Below are 20,949 nucleotides of genomic sequence, written 5' to 3'. Positions count from 1 at the left end.
TATATTTAGTCTGTTTTACCCCTGTGGCGCTATTAATTAGATCTGACAGACCAGAAGTCGTGATTAATAGGCTTTAATCGCTATAAACTTACAGGCATATCTTACATTCTGCCAAGGCAGTACTGAGGGAGGGGATTTGGTGATACCGCCTTTATTAAGAATCCTGGAGAGGGAGGAGTAACAGTAATGGATGCAGGCCAACAAGTACAATGACTCCAATACAGAGTTCCACCACATTCACTCCTTCTTTTGAAACAAAGTCCTGAAGTATCAGACTCCATTCGGAGTCTATTTACAGGTTCAGCCTGTCCGCTTATTTTGTCCGTCAAACTGATCGTCGCAGTCCCAGCTGTGGTGATGGTGTAGGTTCCTGGGTAGTGCTGAGGGGCTGCGACTCAGATGGCTGAGCAGAATCAGTTGAAGCTGGTTGCGGTTGGGACAGTGCCGATGGTGGGGTCGGATTCTCAACCGTGTCACTGCTAGTAGCGGGGAAGGGGAGGGGTGCTGGTCAATCAACTGTGGTCAATTCAGAGAGCGCCTCAGCTGTGGGGGCCCCTGTATAAGCCAGGTCCCGGACAGAGACAGTGACTCCTCTCAACCTGCTACTGCACTTAATATGGGGTTCATGTGGAGGAGTTGGATCTTCTCGACCAGGGGGTCTGCTTTGTGGATACTAGTGTGTCTCTGGAGTAGCACAGGTCCTGGGGTCATCATATTGTCTCCAATATTGACCTCCTTGGTCACATTTTTCACTATTTAGAGGAGGGATGGAGGACCTCTTCCTTCTTGGAGATGGGCAGTCCTTTTGACTTTAGGGCCAGGAGGACGGCCCTCCAAATGGTGCCATTCTCCCTTTCCACTTGGCCATTCCCTCAGGTGTTATAGCTGGTGGTCTTGCTCATGGCTATGCCTTTGGCCAGCAGGTATTGTCACAACTCTTCGTTCATAAATGAGGACCCCCAGTTACTGTGAATGTACCTCGGGTATCGAAGAGCATGATGAGGTTACAGAGGGAGTTAATGAATGGCTGTAGTCATATCTGGGCAGGGGATGGTGAACGGGAATCATGAGTATTCGTCAACAATGTTGAGGAAATATATATTCCGGTTTGTGAAGGGAAGTCCATACTTAAACATTCAAAGGGAAGGGTGAGATTTCTCTGGCCCGTAGAAATGTGGTTTGCCCTCCGCACAGACCGGGACAGCTGCAGGTCAGCTCCTTGATGTCCTCCACTGATTATGGGAGGTTGCAGGCTCTCACAAAGTGATAGAGCCTAGTGACCCCGGGGTGGAAGAGGGTGTTATGTTGGGGTTTGAGACGATCTGCTTGCACATTGGCTCAAGTACCTCACGACATGGCATCAGAAGGCTCGTTGAGCTTTCCGGGCTGGTACAAGTTCTCGTAGTTGTAGGTGGATAGTTCAATTCTCTTGTTGTTCTTAATTTTTACCTGCTGTTTGCTGTTAAACATAAATGCGACTGCACATTAATCCGTCAGCAGGGTGAATGGTTTGCCAGCTAGGAAATGCCTCCAGTGGCGCACAGCTTCCACTATGGCCGAGGCCTCTTTCTCAGTGGCTGAGTGCCGGAGTTCAGGGCCCTGGAAGGTATGGTAGAAAAATGCCACCGGCTGCCCGTCTGGTTGAGCATGGCAGCCAGGGCAAAGTTGGACACATCACTCTCCACCTGGAATGGGATGGATTCATCTATGGTGTGCATCACCTCCTAGACAATGTCACCTTTGATGCGAGTGAATGCTGCTTTGACTTCTGCCGATGGGGGATAAGTAGTAGGTTTTACCAAGGGGTGGGCTTTGTCTGCATACTTTTGGACACATTGTGTATAGTATGAGAAGAACTCCAGGAACCTTGTCAGGGCCTTGAGGTTATGGGGCAGTGGGAGCTCCAGCAGGGGCCACATACTCTCTGGGTCGGGCCCAATTACTCCATTCTCCACCATGCAACCAAGTATATCCAGATGCAGTGCAGAACTCACATTTATTTCTACTTATACATGAAATATAGGGCTTTTGCTGTCTGAAGGAATTTTTGCAGGATAGCATTGTGATCCTGCAGGTCATGGCCACAGATGGTCACGTTATCCAGGTACGGGAACGTGGCTTTCGGTGGTTGTCCACCATTCAGTCCATCTCCCTTTGGAAGACCAAAACTTTGTTCATGACTCCAAAGGGGACCCTGAGGAAATGGTGGAGGTGACCATCCACCTCGAACACTGTGTATGGCCTGTTGTCCAGGCAGATCGGGAACTGGTGATAGGCCGACTTGAGGTCAATGGTGGAGATGACCCAGTATTGGGGAATCTCATTCACCATGTTGACTATGCGAGGAAGGGATAGGTGTCCAAGAGGGTGAACCAGTTGATGGTCTGGCTGTAGTCTATGACCATCCTGTGCTTCTTTCCGCACTTACCACCACCACCTGTGCTCCCCAAGGGCTGGTACTGGCTTTACCTCAGCCTTGATAAAGGCTCTGTCCTCGGAGATGTATTACCTGTTCTTGGTTGCCACAGGCTTACAGATGGGGGTGAGGTTTTCGAACTGGTGGGGTAGTGGGACCTGGAGGGTGGACAAACCGCAGGCTATGAGCAGTGGGTGATGGTCTGGTCACTGATTGGCTGTGTTTGATGAGATGGGCGGGTGGTTTAAAAGTTGGTTATTACAGACCGTGAGGGGGGAAGGTGGGGCCCATCATATTCCATCAGAACACTTTTAAGTTGGCATTGGAAGTCAACCCTCAGTATGATTGGTGCACAGAGTTGTGGCATCACGAGCAATTTAAAATTCTTGTTCTTAGTGCCAGCCACAGTTAGTGTTACTGTGCAACTCCCTGAATTTTGGTTGAATCGGAATTGGAGATTTTACATTTTACTGTGAAGTAGCAGTACTGTACAGTGCCTGGGCACTTGAAGCTTTCAGTACTTCTCATGTATGTCAAACATGCAGTTCATAATGCAGCCATCTACCTCAATGTCCATGGTGGACCTTGCTAATTGATGTGGGCTGCTCTGATCCAGAACAGTGGATGCCAGCGTCAGTTCGTTATCTGACTCGTTGCTACTGTATGTGTGCGTCGGTGACCTCTAAGATGTCTGCCCCGAAGATGGCTACCTCCATGGTTTACACGTGGTCGCCACCGGAAGTAAAGCTGTAAGTGACATTGATCCTGGCCGTCGTGCTCAGGCCCCCACCATGCTGTTTTCTGTGACCGGAAGTGGGACCAGAAGTGACATGGTCCAAGATGGTGATGGTCGCTGTTTGCATGCAGCGCTGCAAGGGGAAGGTCTGGACTGACATACCCGTGCCTAGTATCCTTTTCTTCCACAGCTGGATCAGGTCGCACTTCTGTCAGGCCAGTCCTTCCACGGGTGCTTTGTCTAGCTGCAGTAATAGCACTTTGGGTGGTCGGTGACAGCGGCCGTAGTTTGGGATCCTGTGTCTCAAGATGGTGGCACCTGAACTCCCCACATGGCGGCTGCATTTCTGGCGAAGTAAACCTCCGCGTTCTATTGGGCCATCTCTAGAGCCTTTGCGAGATCAGCAGATCCTACAGGGTCTGATTGTCCTTCTCCAGGAGCCTTTGCCCTAATATGATCAGACCTGAGGCCGGCCACACAGAAGTTCCTGATCAGTTCCTCCTGGTAGACACCAGCCGTGATGTTGGTGCAGCCACAAGGTCTCTCCAGCTCCCACAAGGCTCGAATGTATTTGTTTATGGTCTCACCAGATGCTTGTCCACGGCTGCCCAGGAGGTATCTGGCATAGATCACATACTTAGGGGGCAGATACTGCTTCTGCAGGAGCCCTGTAGCAGCTGAGTAAGTCTCACAGCCTCTAATCATCTGGAAGATGTGGTGGCCAACCTGTGAAAACAGTAGGTCTCTCTTATCGACTTTGTCCTGGATGTTCAGGTCGTGCAACCACTGATCGAAATTTTAGAGGCCTCTGATCCTTGTGGTCAGTGTACAGCTTCTCCGCTCGAATGGCCTTATCCATGGCACGTAGGTATTGTGATCACATTGTAGCACTATCAATTAGACCCGACAGTCCATAAATTGAGATTAATAGGCTTTAATCACTATAAACTTACAGCCATATCTTATATGCTATTGGTCCGATTCCAAGGTAATACTGAGGGAGGGGATTGGGTGATTCGGCCTTTATTGGGGATCCTGGAGGGGAGGAGTTACAGTATCGGGATAGGCCAACCAGTACAATGACTGCAATACAGTGTTCTACCACAACCCCAATCTCCAGAATCACTCAAGAAAATCCAGGACAAAGCAGTCCCTTCACCAACCTAAGCATTCACTGCTTACAGTAGCATTGCTTTTACTGCATGTATCATGGAGAAAACACACTGCAGTGCCACTTCATCATGGAACCTCCAAACCTTGAATGACAAGGAGAACAAACGCAAGCAAACACAACAATCTGCAGGCCCCCCCTCCGAGTCGCTCACAAGATTGACTTGGAAGCATAATGCCATTCCTTTTGTTTGTTGCTGGGCCAAAATTGCTGAACTCCTCATTGAACGACCCAAGGAACTGCTCACACTAACCATCCGAGACTCTCATTTGTACAAAGTCAAGTTTATTTATTTATTTTTTATAAATATAATACTTGTCCTACATATATAATATTTGTCTGCATGTGCCTTATGCCTGGTTGTATATCTGCATGTTTTGCACCAAGGACTGGAGGACACTATTTCATCGAGTTGTACTTGCACAATCAGATGACAATAACCTTGACTTGACTTGAACAGGAAGTACCTTCACCCACAGGACACCGTCTCCACCGTTCATTTGCACACATCATTTTGAATGTGTTTTTGGAGCTGTCCCCAGAGTTATAGACTCCATTTTTGGCCTCTGAAATATACTTAAGAGAATTTATGCACCTAATATCATTCAGAGAACAGAAGATAAGCAGACTCAGGCCGAGTCAATACTTTGAGGGGAGATCGCCCAGGAACACCAGGCGCTGTAGGTTTCTGTGAGGGGCGCTGGACAAAGTGGAGACTCTTTGTCTGCCTTACTGTCGACAAAAGTCAAAGGATTTATGTATGTTACATTCTAAATGTAGCATTACATTTCAATAATGGAACCTACACCTTGATTTTTCTTAATCAATTCATTCATAGCACGCGGACACTGCTGTCAATATTTATGGCTCCTTGAATGAGAAGGAAGTTATGAATCAAATGCATTGTGGCTCAGAACTGACATTTAGGATGCACTGGATAAGGATAGAGGATTTCTTTCACAAGATCAGAAGATATTGGAGCAGAAGCAGGCCAATCAGGCCATCTGTTCCACCTTTCTATCATGGGCTAATCCATCCTCCCACTCAGCTTCACTCCCCGGCCTTCTCTGGGGATTCGTTCATTGAAGATGTTGTGACAGTATATAGATATGTGTTTGGGAGATAAATTGGGAAAGGTTTGTTAGAGTAGGTCACATACAAACACTTTAAAACAGATCTTATTTAAAATACTGGAGCTCTGCCCCATGCTAGACATATTGGGGCCTCATAACTTTTGCAGGAGCGTTGAAGAGTGCTCAAGAGTCTTCACTAATGGATTGTTGTTTACAAAAGGCAACAGATGAAAAATCTCGTTGGAGCACAGGTTGTCTGGAAGAGAATTTGTTGTTCTAAGAGGGTCATGTGGTTTTGCAAGCAGAGAGAGTCAAACAGGCTTTCTCTCAGAGAGTGAGACACGCAGAGATCATTCTACAGTGTTACAGCCAACAAAAGCAGCTAGGACTGGAACAGGACAAGCTTATGGAAAGCCTCATTTTGAAGACAGCCTAGTCAAAGCCCTTGTGTTTCATGTAAGAGGACTGGCTGTCTAATATTTCACTTGGAATAAGGGAAACATAAAGGAACTCTGTGGTGACCTGAAAGAAAGAAGTTATCATCTGGAGAACCCTGAAGGGGCAAGTTTCAGCAAGACACTGATGGAAGTACATCAGTTGTGGGTGTCGTGGAACAACAAATCTCTCTCTGAAAGCCAACAAGAACCTTCCTGAACATTAACCATTTACCTTTCAAGCACCAAAGCCTGGTGAACTTTATAAATGTTAAATTCTGTGCAGAGTATAAGAATGGGGTGCAACCAGTAAACTTAGAGGAGTGAGAAGTGAGATTGGACTGTGAATCAAAGAACTTTTCTGAACTTACACACACATTACATACACATGAGCTTAGAATTAGAAGGGGGTTAAGTTAGGTTAAGTAAGTCAATAGTGATAAGTTAAAGTTTGATTCTATTTTCATGTTTAAAGATAATTAAAAGCAACTTTTGTTTAAGTAACCACTTGTATTGGTGAATATCTATTGCTGCTGGGTTTTGGGGTCCTCTGGGCTCAAAACAACGTGATTGAGTCAGATAGATTTTTCAAACAAGCTGGTAATCTCATGGCTATCATTTACTGGTAGAGCATTAATTTTTAAATTCCAAATGTAATTATTTAATTTAAATTCCCCAGTTGAATTCATGTTTCTGGATTAATGGCTCAGAATCCTGTCTACCAAATAACCATGCTGCTATAATTCATGGAACCAATGATGACAATAATTTACATTTATATAGTTCCTTTAATGTTAGTCCCAAGACATCTCACAAGGAGTTTATTAAACATAATGAGATATTAGAACAGGTAACTAAAAACTTGGCCCAAGAGGTAGGTTTTGAGCAATACCTTAAAAGAGGATTTAAGGAAAGGATTCCAGAGCTGAGGAGCTATAAACAGCTCCAGTGGTATCACATAAGAATTGTCCAGCGACAACACTGCTGAGTAAATACATTCAATTTGAAATAAAGCTCTTCTAAACACAGCCAGGAGATCTTAACAGGATTATTGATGATCTCAAGGGTTTTTTTTGCTTGACTTCCTTGGATACGATCTGAAACCATAAAAACTCTACACTAATCCCAAGACGACAACTGGAATTTCAGTGCCTTGTTATTTCAACAAAATTACTGCTAAATGGTCTTCAATGAAGTGAAATATTATTGCAGGAGTTTTTCACCCGCTTCATTCACTTTTGGTGTGATCTCGCAGGACACGAATGCATCAAAACTAAATAGGACGGGGAGCAACTTAAGTGAAAGATGAAACCCATCTCCCCTCTTCCCTTCCATTTTCACCAGGCTCTTTCTGTCTTCAAATGTTTCTATAAATAACACACTTGGACAGAATATTGCAACATGTTAAATCAAGAAGCCATCTGTCTCTCCAGTAGCGTATTAAAAACTCCCATGACAGTATGCTGACGGAAAAGAAGGCGTCCTCTTGCTGTTCTGTGGATCCCTCCCAGCTGTTTAAGTATGCCTTTATTTTCCATATTGCTCTAAAATGATCGCTCTTGCTTATCTGATGTAATCTGCCTTTTCACGAGACACTTTGGGACAATTCCAACAGCCTCAGAACCACACTGTGCAACAGCAAGACTTTTTTTTTGTTTATAGCTGTGGACAATTTAATTGGACCATAATGTCTCTTCTTTCCCAACTTTTTTATTGACTTTATTTCTGCTTTTATTCCTCAGTTTCTTTTGAGAGAGTGGAACTCATAATTTTCTTTATTTGACAAGGTCTTTTTTAGCTCATTCTAATTTTAGACCAAAGAAGTGTAAGAAATGGAGATTTAGGGGCCTATTTATTCAAAGTTTACAAATTGCAAGTGGAGGAACTGAACTAAAAAAAGCTGACAAAATCCATCCTGTTAATTTAAACACTTCAAATCACACCTCGATTGCCTCTTGATCTTCTATATTTGAAGGAATACAACTCAAATTTATGAATCCTATCTGAGTAATTTAAACCTTTAAGTTTTTGTCAGTGGTGTTAAGTTATGCATCCAAGCCTCCAGGGAAAAGGAATTTCAGGGTTGTATGTGATGTCATGTATGACAATAAATCTGAAGTTGAGCCACACAATTGCAATCTAATCATGGTCATCTAATTACAGGTAGGACTTCAATAAGATTGAAAGAGTGCAGAGATTTACAAGGCTCTTGCTGGGACCTGAAGAACTGAGTTACAGGTGTTATGCGTTGTATTATATTTTATATTACATATATATGTTTTTAAAAGAGGTAGTTTGAGGGGGTTCAGTGTAGGTCACTTCGCAGAGTAACATTTCATATCTCATTTAAAATGCAAGGGCTTTGCTGAGGCCAGACGTTCAGGCATCAGTGACTTTACAGAGACAACGGAACTGCTTTGGAAGGAATTTCAAAAGCAGGTGAAAATGGAAAGTTCTGGGCTCAAGTGCTGATAAAGATCTTTCAGGGATAGGTTTGGAGAGAGAGAGAGAGAGAGAGAGAGAGAGAGAGAGAGAGAAGTCAGTTCTGCAGTAGCTTTTTTGAGGCTGTAACATGACAGGCTGGCAGGCTTGTTGAAAACCCCATTTTGAAGAGAGATTGTGGGTTCTGAGTTCAGCCTGTTGAAAACCCTTGTAGTCCTTAGAAGAGGAAATGGCTGGCTAGAGTGTTTCTCCTGCAATAAGGGAAACAAGAGGAACTTCTTTGGCAAGACTTTGAAGGTGGATTCTCATGTAAATAGTGTGGTGAAGAAGGGATTTGGTACGCTGGCCTTTGTAAATCATAGCATAGAATATAGGAGCTGGGAGGTGATGTTGAGACTGTTCAAGGCATTGGTGAGGCCATGTTTGGAATATTGTGTGCAATTCCAGTCTCCAAACTATAGGAAGGATATCAATAAGGTAGAAAGGGTGCAGAGAAGATTTACTAAAATGTTGCCTGGATTACAGTCTCTTGAATACGGAGAAAGATTGAGTAGACTGGGTCTTTATTCATTGGAGCATAGAAGGTTGAGAGGGGATTTGATAGAGGTATATAAAATTATGAGGGGGATAGATAGAGTAAATGTGAATAGGCTTTTCCCCTTGAGGGTAGGTGAGATTGGAATGAGTTAAGGGTTGGGGAAAAAACTTTAGAAGTAACATAAGAGGGAGCTTCTTCACTCAGCTGAGTGGAATGACCTTCCGGAAGAGGTGGTTGCAGCAGGGTCAATTTTGTCATTTAAGAGGAGGTTGGATGAGTGCATGGATGTGAGGGGTTGGAGGGTTATGGGCAGGGAGCAGGTAGGTGGAATTAGAAGGGCCGATATGACCCTGTTTCCGTACTGTAATTGTTATATAAGACACTGAAGTGACTGATCAGAGGAAATCAGTTTGTGTGTGTCCAACAAGCAACAAATCTCTCTCTGAATCCAACAAGAACCTTCCTGAGCTGTAACCATTTAACTTTAATCACCAAAGCCTGGTGAAAATTCATAAAAGGTAAATTCTGTTCACAGTATAAGAAAAGAATTGCCTGACCCTGGTGAACTTGGAGGAGTGACCAGTGAGATTGGACTGTGAATCAAAGAACTTTCCTGAACATATACACATTACATACACGTGCGCTTAGATTAGAAGGGGGTTAAGTTAGGTTATGTTAATAGTAATAAGTTAAGAGACTGTTTGCAGGATATCCTGAAAATACAATTTTCTTTAGACCCAAAGATCTTTTTAATTGGAGAAGTTACTGAAATGGCTTTGCCTTAATAAATTAGATAAATTTCAAATGATGTTCTTACGATTAGCTCTAGCAGTAGCAAGGAAATGTATAGCTGTTCCATGGAAAGATCAGATGGCGCTTAATTTACAAAGATGGCATTCAGAAATGAGGTCTTGTATAGTAATGGAAAAGATAACTTACAATTTATGGGACAAATATTATGCATTTAAAAAGATTTGGTGCCCCATATTTGGATTACACCAATTTGAAAATCTGAGACCGGTCGTAGGTGTAGCTGGGCCTCCGCACTGTATAGTGAATGAATTATTGAAGTTATTCTCCTTATTTCCTTCTATCTTTCTTATTTTTCTTCTTAGTGGAGGAGGGGGTAGGATTTGGTTAAGGGAGGAGATAGGGGGTGGGATGATTCATTTTTTTTTAGGATTCTTTGCAGTTCTTTTTAGGATTTTCTTTATGTAAACAAAACATTTTTGACAATTTGTTAATATTTTAATTCTGTAATTGTGGTTATTACTTTGTTTTCTAATAAAGAAAATATTTTTAAAAAATGTTAATAGTAATAAGTTAAAGTTTGATCCTGCTTTTATATTTAAAGAAAATTAAAAGCAACTTTTGTTTAAGTAACCACTTGTCTTGGTGAATTTCTATTGCTGCTGGGTTTTGGGGTCCTCTGGGCTCGTAACACAGGGAAAAATTAAACAGGTTAAAAATTAAAATTAAACCTTATTCACTAAGGTGCAGAAGAATGAGGGGAGATTTGATAGAGGTATACAAAATAATGAGGAGTACAGAATGAATAAAGACAAGCAGGCTCTTTCCACTGAGGTTGGATGAGACAAGAACCAGAGAATGTGGGTGGTGTGAATGGTGAGATGCTGAAGGGGAACATCTTCACGCAGACAATGGTGAGGGTGTGGAACGAGCTGCCCGCTGAAGTGGCTCAATTTTGACATTTAAGAAAAATTTGGATAGGTGCGTGGATGGTAGGGGTGTGGAGGGTGATGGTCTGGGTGCAGGTTAATTGGACTGGGCAAAATTTTAGACGGGCTCAAAGGCCTGTTACTGTGCTTTCGAGTTCTTTGGTTGTTGGCTCTAACTCAGCAGGTTTACAGTCTCTGCTGTCATTAGTAGGACAAGGATTCACTAAACTGTGTCAATGGGACTCAACAGGGGTGAAAGTTAAATGAGGAGATAGATAAACTGGTCTACTCAGTGCTACTCCCAATAGGGTATTTCTAGGAAGGATCTTGGGCCCAAAAGCCATGGTACCTGTTAAATGCTTCAGCCAAGCAACAGTGTGCAATGTAAATAGAAAAGAGAATCTTAGGGACTATTGAAACGGTTTGATAACTTACAGAACCATCACTTCTGCGATATGTATGAGCAACAGTGAACTTCCAGAGGTGAGTGCTTTCAAAGTCAAGTACTTCTCCAACAATTTAAAAATACCAAATGCTGACCGGATGACATGTCTCGGTAGGTTTTGTGAATCTTTTTATTTGTTTGCATTCACCTCCATCCACCTCAGGGCAGAGATGAGCTCGCCTCTTTTCCTGTGAACTTTTTGGCCAAGCTGAGGCGTTGGCGGCAACGGCCAGAGAAAATACTTTATTGCCGTGGCCCATCGGAAAGCCCTTAGTCCGAAAACTCAAAGTGGAGGGTCTGTGATGCCACTCCAAATGCTTTTTTTTTTTACAGAGGGTTATCTTGCCTGAACATTGAGTGAGAAACGACAGCTGTGAGACCGGCATGGTTAGTGCAGTGGATAGCGGAAGGGGTTTGAATCCCACGCTGTCTGTAAGGAGTTTGTACGCTCTCCCTGTGTTTGTGTGGGTTTCCACCGGGTGCATCGGGTGCTCCAGTTTTCTCCCACCTTTCAAAATGTACGGGGTTGTCGGCCAATTGAGTGTAATGAGGCTCAGGAGCCGAAAGGGCCTATTACAGAGTTGTACATCAAAATTTTAAAAAATATATATTTCATTTAAGAGAGAACTAAATGTATTCAAACAAGAACATGAGAAAGGTGGGGAATGGGGAATGCAGCCGCTGTGGTGACCAACCACCTCAGTGAGTGAGCTGGCACTCCAGGCGGCAAGCGCAACTAAAGGCCAGCAGCCCTGGCTCTGGCCCCAACAAGCGAACTGGTGGGTGAACAAGAAGGCTACAATTGGTGACCCCGATGGTTTAGACGGCATCTAAACCCAGCGATGAGTGAACAGGCAACAGTCAACATGGTCGCTCTCAACGAATTGACCTTGCGTGTGGTTTGACCAGACTGAGGCACAGTTCCAGATCGGGCAGATCACTGCAGAATCCACCCGGTACTTCCTCGAGGTGAGCGCCCTGGACCAGGACACAGCAGGCCGGGTGGCCAACTTTATCCAGGAGCCTCCATCGGAAGACACACACACTGCCTTCAAGGACTTGCTGACCGGCATGAGAGAGGGAACATCTGCTCCACCTGGATGGGCTAGGGGACAGGCCCTGTCAGCCCTCTTGAATGAGATGCTGGCCCTCCTGGGCAAACACGAACCCTGGATTATGGTTGAGCAGGCATTCCATGAGCAAATGCCTGAGGACATCCAACTGCTCCTGGCTGATGCAGATTTCAGTGACACCCAGAAAGTTAGTGCACAAGCAGACATTCTGTGGAAACAGAAGGGAGAGTGCTCGGCGTCCATAGGTCTCATCACTAAACCCTGCAGCCGGACCCGTGCAGAGCTGCAGAAAGAACAGCAGCGCCCCAGAAGAGGTGATCCAGACAACCAGTAGAGTTTCTACAACTAGTGATGGGGCGCTGGAGCCCACCAGTGCATTCACCATCAGATGTTGGAGTGTTTGACCTGTGATGTGCCAGGAGAGCAGCATCTGCCAGGGCTCCTTGGCCTTCACAAATGCTTCCATCTCATTCCAGATGATGTCCTTCACCTTGCCTGCCATCTGCCTGATCAAGGGCCATATGATCTGGGCATGGATTGCAGAAATAGGTCAGCGGGTGGGCGAAGGCGTGCATACAGTGCCAAACAACCAAGGTACAGTGGCACTCCAAGACGCCACCTCAGCACTTTGAGCCCACAGAACAAAGGTTTGACCACATCTACATGGACATAGTAGGACCCTTGCTGGTAATCCCAGGGATTCTGCTAGCTGTTCACGATGGTCGACTGTTTCACCGGGTGGCCAGAAGCAGCCCCACTGGCAGACACGTTCATAACCTAGTGCACCAGGGACCTCATCTCGCACTGGGTGACACAGTTTGAGTTACCGTTTCACTTCACATCTGACAGAGGGCCCCAGTTCACCTCCAGTCTGTGGTCCGACCTCGCCAGCCTGTGGGGTTCTCAGCTGCCTCACACAACAGCTTACCACTCACAGCACGGCATCCAAGGAGGTCCTCAACACCTCTTTGGCTGAAAAGTCTCTGGAGCTCCACTGGTGGTCCCAGAAGAATTCCTACCATCCCCAGGTTGACAGCAGGACGACTTTGCAGCGTTCCTCAGCAGGCTAAGGGAAAGAGTCGGCAACCTGGCCCCGATTCCACCTTCCAGGCACGGACACACCATGACCAACCTACCCAAAGACCTGCAGGATTGTGCGTATGTTTTCATTTGCAGGGATCCGCATCATCCGGCGATTTAGAGGCCATACGAGGGCCCGTTCAGGTTCAACCACTGCAATGGGGTCACGTTTGAGGTGGAGGTCGGAGGCAAGAAGGAGATCTTCACCACAGACAACATTCTTGCAAATCTCTTCTGCACTCTCTCTATTCTGTTTATCACTTTCCTCTAATTTGGCAACCAAAACTCCACACAATATTCCAAATTTGGTCCCACCAAGGCCTTAAACAACTTTAACATGACATCCCAACTCCTGTATTCCATACTCAGATTTATAAAGACCAACATACCAAATGCTATCTTCACCACCCTATCTACATGTGACTCAACTTTCATGGAATTATGTTCCAGAATTCCTAAATCCCTTTGTCCTTCTGCATTCTTCAACTGTCTACCATTTAACATGTATATTCTTGGCTGATTAGTCCTTCCAAAATGTAGTACCTCCATCTGCCATATTTCAGCCCACTATTCTAAGGGTCTTCTCACTTCTAACTGTCCCATATCCCACTGCAAGCTTTTGTGGACCACTGCAAGCTTTGGTGGTCCACAACACCACAAATCTTCATGTCATCTGCATACTTACTAATCTAAATTACCACCCGATATCTAGATCATTAATAAAAATGACAAACAACAATGGACCCTGTGGAGCACACAATAATCACATTGACATGATGGAGTGATTAAACGGCTTTAATTACCAAAAACCTGAGCATTACTGATACATTATTTGGCCCTACTTTCACCGCTTATAGAGCGCGTCGAAAGAACCAAAGACTTGTTGATCCAAACCAAGGCTTTTATTAACTAAAAGACTGGAGCATATCACAAGTAGGTCGACCAGTCCAGAATGACCTGGTCTGGCTAGGAGCAATCCTTTAAGGCCTGCCAGTAGGCGTGGCTACACTCTCATCCAATCACAGTCATCCTACACTACCATCGGTACATATGTACATATACACATGGTTCCAGGTACAGGAGCAAGAGGGGGCAAGTCCGGGCATGCCAGCCTTTAATGGGAAAATTAGGGAGGAGCCAAGGGAGGGGTTAGGGAAGGTCAGGGGGTTTCGGACTGCCAGTGTGACAGAGTATATAGATATGTTTTTGGGACATAAATTGGGAAAGGTTTGTTAAAACAGATCTCATTTGAAATACTGGAGATCTGCTAATGCAAGACATATCGGCCCCACAGTCTTTGCAAGAGATTTGGAGAGTGCTCAAGAGACTTCACTAATGGATTGTTGTTTACAAAAAGACAACAGATGAAAGATCTTGTCGGAGCCGCAGATTGTCTGGAGGTGTTCTAAGAGGGTCATATGCTTTGTCAAGCAGAGAGAGTAAGAAAGGCTTTCTCTCTGTGTATGTGAGAGACAGAGACAGAGATCAGTTCTACAATGTTACAGACAGCAACAGCAGATGGGACTGGAACAGGACAAGCTGGCAAGCTTGTGGTAAACCCCATTTGGAAGATGGGTTCATATTTCATATTTCAGCCTGGTCAAAGCCCTTGTGGTTCATCCAAGAGGAGAAGACTGGCTGTCTAATGTTTCACTTGGAATAAGGGAAACAAGAAGGAACTCTGTGGTGACATGAAAGAAAGGGATTATCATCTGGTGAACCCTGCAGGGGCAAGTTTCATCATCAGATGGAAGTAAATCAGTTGTAGATGTCCTCTCTCTGAAAACTGACAAGAACCTTCCTGAGCGGTAGCCGCCTCTCTCTTTCCCTGCTCTTTTTTACTTACTTTGACAGTGTACACTGCACTTGGTTTTATCATTCCACTATCTACTGTAAATAAGTATGGGATGACTTGCCTGAACAGCACAGAGAACAAAGCTTTTACCTATACCTTGGTGCATGTGGCAATAACTCATTCAATTCAATAAACGGAGCCCACTGAAGATCTCTCACTGGCAGAAGTGTAATGGATAATTTGCTTTCTTCAATGCTCTATTTCCACTACTTCCAACAAACATCGTTAACGCTCTCTTAGTCGGCTCGGCACAGAAGGATCGCTTCACAGTCTGAAGTCCCATATTTTGAATTAGATATTCAGCTGAAATTGTCTGTCTCTCTGAGGCAGAGACATGAGGTACCATGCCATTATTTTGAAGATTGAGAATACTTTAAAAGAGTCCATTTCAATGTTTTAACAAATATTTATTCCTCATTTAACCTAACCAAAAGCAGGAAACATCATTTTGTTGGAATTTGTTGCATACAAATTGAGTGCCATTTCCCTCACTACAACAGTGACCAGATTCAAGAAGTACAGGTATTCCTCATCTTACAACCATGAGCGGTTGTATCTCGAAATGGGCGTATGTATCCGTGTTATCATTCATTAAATTCAACATGGCAGCCACCAAGGGCAGCTCTCACAAGAGGTTGACCACCCCCGCCATAGGTGTTATTTTCCATAGATAGGCCCTACTTTCACCGCCTGCAGAGCGCGTCAAAAGAACCAAAGACTTGTTGATCCAAACCAAAAGACTGGAGCATATCACAAGTAGGTTGACTGGTCCAGAATGACCTGGTCTGGCTAGGAGAAATCCTTTAAGATCTGTCAGTAGGTGTGACTACACTCTCAGCCAATCACAGTCATCCTACACTACCATCGGTACATATGTACATATACACATTGGTGATAGAATCTAGGTGTGGCTACACTCTCAGCCAATCAGTCATCCTACACTACAATCTGTACATATACACATTGGTGATAGAATCTGTATTATCACACCGCTAAAACATAATTTTTATATATTTTTTTTAAATTTCAGACTCCAAATTATAGGAAGGATATAGATAAGGTAGAGAGGGTGCAGAGAAGATTTACAAGGATGTTGCCTGGCTTAAAATACCTAGAGTACAGAGAAAGATCGAAGAGGTTAGGACTTTATTTATTGGAACGTAGACAGTTGAGAGGGGATTTGATAGAGGAATAGATAGACTAGATGCAAGTAAACTCTTCCCCCTGAGAGCAGGGGAGGTTGAAACAAGAAGACACAAGTTGAGGGTAAGGGGGAAAAATCTTAGGAGAAACATTAGAAGATGCTCTTCACTCAGAGAGTGGTGGCTGAATGGAATAATCTTCCGGAGGAAAGAGTTGAGGCAGAGTCAACTCATATATTCAGAGGCTGGATATCTACGTGGAAAAGAGGGGGTTGGAGGGTCATGGGCAGAGAATAGGGGGGGGGGGGGGAAATCTAGCGGAGTTGTTTGAGTGAACCGGCGTGGACTTGAAGGGCCTGTTTCCATGTCATAAACTGTTATATGGTTATATATGGTACGGATGGCCAGAAGTGGCATAGGTGTACTTCAATGGCCAAACAATGTTTGGTGATAACCAGAAAGAGATGAGAGTGGGTTCGTCATCAGGTCAGAGGTTTGGATCCAGAGTTTAGGTTGCCGATAGCTTGAACTGAACTGGAGTCTTGTGTGACTGCAGGAGGGCTGGAGATGAATCCACCACTCAGTGACTCTGAAGGGAATTATTTTGCTTCTTTTTATTCCCAATGAATCTTTGCCTGCCTTCTGGCAGACTAAAGGCAATTTTCTATAATACAGTTTGACATTTCTGTTTTATTACATGACAATAAATTGTATTTGATCTGACCGGATAAATGTGATTTCCATAATTTGCAGTCATTCTATTCATACAGTTATCAAACCCACAGCACAAAATCTAGCAGCCTTCAAAGCCTAGTCCAGCCAAGAGAGGAAAATACGGAATTTGTATTTACTATGTCCTTGGGGCATTGTAGCTGAAATTTGTTAAATTTGGACTGCAGCTGTAAACCATAACAGCCAATTTGCTTTCAACAAAGAGTAGTAGGTTCTACCAAGTCTCGTTAACCTGTCCCTTCTAGTGCTTGCTGAACAATGAACATTAGCTTGGAAAAACTGGAGCACCAGTCACAGATGAATAAAACAGTGATATAAACCCAGCCTGCTCCACTGCAGTGCACTGAGGAGGGTGGGATGAATATTTAAAGTGTGTGGCACTTTCTCACAGCTTAGACCAAAGCATTCTTCCACACTCTGGTAATGTTCAAATATTTGCATGCAGAAACTAACACTAATTACTGCATTCATGAGAAAATAGTTAAAGCCAATGACTTCAAACAAAAGCTCATATCACGTCTAACAACTATTTAATCTACAAAAATTCCATTCCTGCAAATTTCCTGTTCCAATATTATTTCAATTTTAAATTTAATGAACTCCTGAAAGAAGCAAGCAAACACATCAGAACTCCTTTTGAAAAAGCAATCACATTATGTGCACTAATGAGTTATTCTCCAGGAAATGTCCCAATGGATTTGGATGGTAATGAGTTGTGTGAACAACACAATAGATGCCAGTATCAGTCCTTGATTATGTTGGGGTTGGCTGGTATTGTGAATTGGTGGAATATATGGAGGTTGCTGAAGTGTTTACAAAGATTCACCTTTGCACGAACAGCATCAGAGAACCACAGAACACTGCAGCACGGAAACAGGCCCCTTAGCCCTTCTAGTCTGCCAAGTCCCAGTGACCTGCACCCTCCATACCCCTTCCATCCATGCACCTATCCAATTTTTTTTAATGATAAAATTCAGCCTGCATTTACTTCAGCTGGCAGCTTATTCCACAACTCTATGAGAAGAAGTTCCCCGTAATATTCCCTTTACACTTTTCCCCTTTCACCCTCAATCTACGTCCTCTGGTTGGTATCTGTTGTGTGTGGAGGAGGCGTAGCCTCCCTGCCTATTGCGGGTGGTCATGTAGCCTCCCTCTCTGAAACTCATTCGGAAGTCACATCACCTGTCAGTATGTGGTGTGCTTTTTATTTCACCCAAAGTTACAAGTAGCAGGCAAAGTTACGGTTTGCAGGTGGAGTGTCAGTTAAAATTGGGCTCTGGTACTTGTCAGTGCACACCTTGCCATTGGCTGGTTCAAATCACCTAGCATCCTTATTGGCTGGAGCCCTATATTGAGCACCAGCACAGACGACATTCACTCTCTCTGCCTTGCGGTGATAGCCCTGGACACTGCTCCATGCCAGGTTGTAACTGCAGGCATCACTTAGAAGGGTTATGGGTATGGTGCTATAGATCAATACTAGCAGTAGAGCCACTGCTCTTAACTGATCAGGGGTCCGAGAGCCTACATATACCCCTGCAGGGTATAGTGGTAACAGATCCACCTCTCAAACTGATCAGGGGTCCGAGAGCCTACATATACCCCTGCAGGGTATAGTGGTAACAGATCCACCTCTCAAACTGATCAGGGGTCCGAGAGCCTACATATACCCCTGCATAACAGATCCACCTCTCAACTGATCAGGAGTCCGAGAGTGGGCATATACCCCTACAAGTACAGCGGTATAAGATCTACCTCAATCAGGGATCTGGGGAGGGAAAAGTGTGCATAACCCCTGCTTATAGTGTGCGAATGTCTGTATCACCTGTGTGAATTAATAGTTGTGTACTGTTTAACATTCTCCCGTTTGTTTCCCGTTACTTATGTTTCCATGCTTTCTTATTAATTGTTGTGTTAATAAAACTTAAGTTTGATGGCAAATGCTTGTGTCCAGACTCGTTTCTCTTTGAACCCACCGAACCTGACACTTTCTCAACAAAACAGTATCTCACCTAACCACAGCAGAAAAAGCCAACTTGCATTTACTCTATTTATACCCCTCATAATTTTGTAAACCTCTATCCAATCATTCTTCTATACTCGAGGAAATAAAGTCCAAGCCTGTTTAACCTTTCCTGGTAATTCAGTTCCTCAACTCCAGGCAACATCCTTGTAAATCTTCTCTGCACTCCTGCAGTTAAGTGACCAGAACTGATTCATGATCATTTCATCCGCCTCCTGTAACATCCATTCTATCCACAACCAGTGCACTGTGGCTGCTTCATGTACTACGATGAACATCTCAGAACCATGGTTTTTCTTGCTGAGAAAGTGTATGACGGAAATGCTGCCAGGTCCACGTTGCCCTCCAAAGCCGCAAATCATACTGATGTGGATGTACATCGCTGCTCCTTCATTGTCACTGCGTCAATATTCTGGAAATTCTTCTCCATCTCCACACAGCTCTTGCACAGACTACTGCAGATAAAGAAGATGGCCCACTGACGCCATCTAAAGAGGCCCAATAAAGAATGACCAGATCTGTCACACTGCCCACACCAGAGATCAAAGAATTGAATTTTAAAAAAGTCACAGTCAGGGGTACAACCTTCGGCCCAACTGTCTATGTTATCGACCCACGTTTGTTCTATTTGTCAGTGTTCAGCTCAGATACCTCAAAACATTTCCTATCCATGTACCTATCTGCATATTCAGATTTCAGATCTATGGTTTGAGTGCATAAGTGACACCACATACACCCCAATATTCTTTTTTCTGTGGGCGAGGCAGTATTGCCACTTATTGGTAGTGAGAAAAAAACTGTACACAACATATACATGTAAACAATCAAGCTGTTGTGACAGATTATAGATATGTTTTTGGAATATAAATTGGGGCAGGTTTTTTAGTGTAGGTCACATACAAACAGATCATATTTAAAATATAGGAGCTCTGCTCATGACAGTCCAGCTCCAAGAGTCTTTGCAAAAGCTTTGGAGAGTGCTAATGGATTGTCGTTTAAAAAGGGCAACAGATAAAATAACCCATCGGATCTGCAGGCTTTCTGGAGTACAACTTGCTGTTCTAAGAGGGTCAGGTGGTTTGGTAAGCAGAGAGAGAAAAACAGCCTTTTTTTTCTCTGAGAGAGAGAAAGAGATAGAGATCAGTTCCACAGTTCTACAGTTCAGCAGCAAATGCTGGGACTGGAACAGGACAAGCTGCCAAGCTTGTGGTAAATCCCCATTTGGAAGGCAGGTTGTGAGTGCTTAGTTCAGCCTGGTCAAAGCCCTTGTGGTTTAGGCAAGAGGAGAGGACTGGCTGCCTAATGTTTCATTTGAAATGAGAAACAAAAAGGAACTCTGTGGTGACCTGAAAGAAAGAGGTTATCATCTGGTGAACCCTAATGGGGCGAATTTCTTTGGCAAGACACTGAAGTGGCTGGTTACAAGGAATCAGTTGTGGGTGTCCAGCGAACAACAAATCTCTCTGAAAACTGACAAGAACCTTCCTGAGTGGTAACCAGTTACCTTTCAAGTACCAAAGCCTGGTGAACTTCATAAATGTTAAACTCTGTGCACAGTATAAGAATTACCTGCAACCAATAAACTTGGAGGAATGAGAAGTGAGATTGGACTGTGAATCAAAGAACTTTTCTGGACTTACACACACATTACATACACGTGCGCTTAGAATTAGAAGGGGGTTAAGTTAGGTTAGTTAAGTTAATAGTAATAAGTTAAAGTTTGACCCTGTTTTCATGTTTACAGATAATTAATAACAACTTTTGTTTAAGTAACCATTTGTCTTGGTGAATATTTATTGCTGCTAGGTTTTTGGGTCCTCTGGGCTCGTAACACTGTACACAATGTATACATGTAAATAATCAAATAAACAAATATCCTTCAAACTTTTGGGTGGCACAGTGCCAGAAACTTGGGTTCCAATTTGGAGCAGTCTCTAAGGAGATTGTATATTCTCCCCGTGTCTGCATAGGTTTCCTCTGGGTGCGCTGGTTTCCTCCCACCCTTCAAAACGTACTGGAGTTGTAGGTAAATTGGGTGTAATTGGGTGGCAAGGCCTGTGAGTTGTGTTACTGGGCTGGATGTCTAAACTGAAAATTACAACTGTATCCA

The 20,949-nt window shown here is 43.9% G+C and overlaps 1 protein-coding gene across 5 annotated transcripts in view; it reads right to left on the bottom strand.

Moving 5' to 3' along the window:
* The window catches only part of kif6 (kinesin family member 6), a 645,381-nt gene that overhangs the window by 55,258 nt on the left and 569,174 nt on the right, over positions 1-20,949 (bottom strand). The window lies entirely within an intron of this gene.

Source organism: Narcine bancroftii, chromosome 6, assembly GCF_036971445.1.
Source record: "Narcine bancroftii isolate sNarBan1 chromosome 6, sNarBan1.hap1, whole genome shotgun sequence".
NCBI lineage: Eukaryota > Metazoa > Chordata > Chondrichthyes > Torpediniformes > Narcinidae > Narcine > Narcine bancroftii.
Note: the sequence above shows the minus strand (reverse complement) of the source record. Positions and strands in the feature narration are given on the sequence as shown.